The following is a 1,177-nucleotide window of genomic DNA, read 5'->3' on the forward strand; positions in this document are numbered from 1 at the left end:
TAGTAGTATATAAAGTGGTTATGGATGTAAAAAGTAATGGAACTTTAGAGACAAACAAATATACTACTTGGGAAATTATTAAACCAGAGAGCACTTATCTAGGTGATTACAAGATATTTAACAACTTCCCATGTCTCTACTCTAGTTTTCTGATGACCAAAGCACTTGAAGTGGCTTCTTTAGGAAACAGTGACATGGATTCTTGAAGGACCATACAAAAATCGAGGACGATCTCCTGCCTTGTGCACTTACAAAAGTTCCTCATGTCTATTCTCTTTTTAAAATTTATTTATTTATTTATTTATTTTTACATTCTAAGATGTTGTGGAGCATTTAGGGGGAGGAGACAGGAAGGGGAGAAGAAAATAAGGTGGGAGGAATAGGCAGGAGAGGAGGCTTGGTTGAGGCCCATGGCACCCCCCTCATTCTGGCAGAGAAGACCAAAGGGGTTCTGGCAGAGGAGACCAAAGGGTTTCCAGCAGAGGCTTGGTGGTTGTTGCTGGACTGGTTGTGGATGTCAGGGGGTGTGGCTGAGACCCTCAGGAGCCTGGAGTGCTTCATGCAGCAGGTCAGTGGTCATCACTGGACTGGTTGCAGTTGCTGGGGAGCGACGTGGCTGAGGCCCTCAGCTCCCCCTTGTCCTGGCTCAAGAGCATGGGGCATTTCCTATGGCAATTCAGTGGTCATTGCTGGGTTGGGTGTGGTCATTGAGGAGCAGGGCTGAGGACCCTGTCCCTCCCCCCTCCCTGGCTTGGGAGCTCAGGAGGTTTCTGGTCCCTCTAGGTTTTATAGATGTTCTTTGGTAGTGTTAGACCTTTACTAGTTAACATCAGACTTTGTCTCTGATCTGTCAGTATTTTGTTTTTCTTCCAGTTCTGTGTTGGATTATCTGCTGTACCTACCACTTAAACTCTGCACTGGGCCTAATTTGTTGTCCTTTGCTTACTTCTAAAATGGGGGAACTACCTGTGGGGGCCAGTACTTGAGCCCTGTAGTTGAGCTAAATTGCTGCTTTGCTGTCGATTACCTGGGGAAGGCTTTTTGTGTAGGGAGTTAGAAGTCTTGATTCTCCTTTGATCTTAGGATTTTTAGGTAATGCATGAATGAGCCAAAAGACTCTTGAGTAAGGGGATGAAAGTCCACAGATAAGGTTGGCAAAAGTCATCTAATCAATTCT

The sequence above is a fragment of the Galeopterus variegatus genome, unplaced genomic scaffold (genome assembly GCF_000696425.1).
Source record: "Galeopterus variegatus unplaced genomic scaffold, G_variegatus-3.0.2 Scaffold13744, whole genome shotgun sequence".
Taxonomy (NCBI): Eukaryota; Metazoa; Chordata; class Mammalia; order Dermoptera; family Cynocephalidae; genus Galeopterus; species Galeopterus variegatus.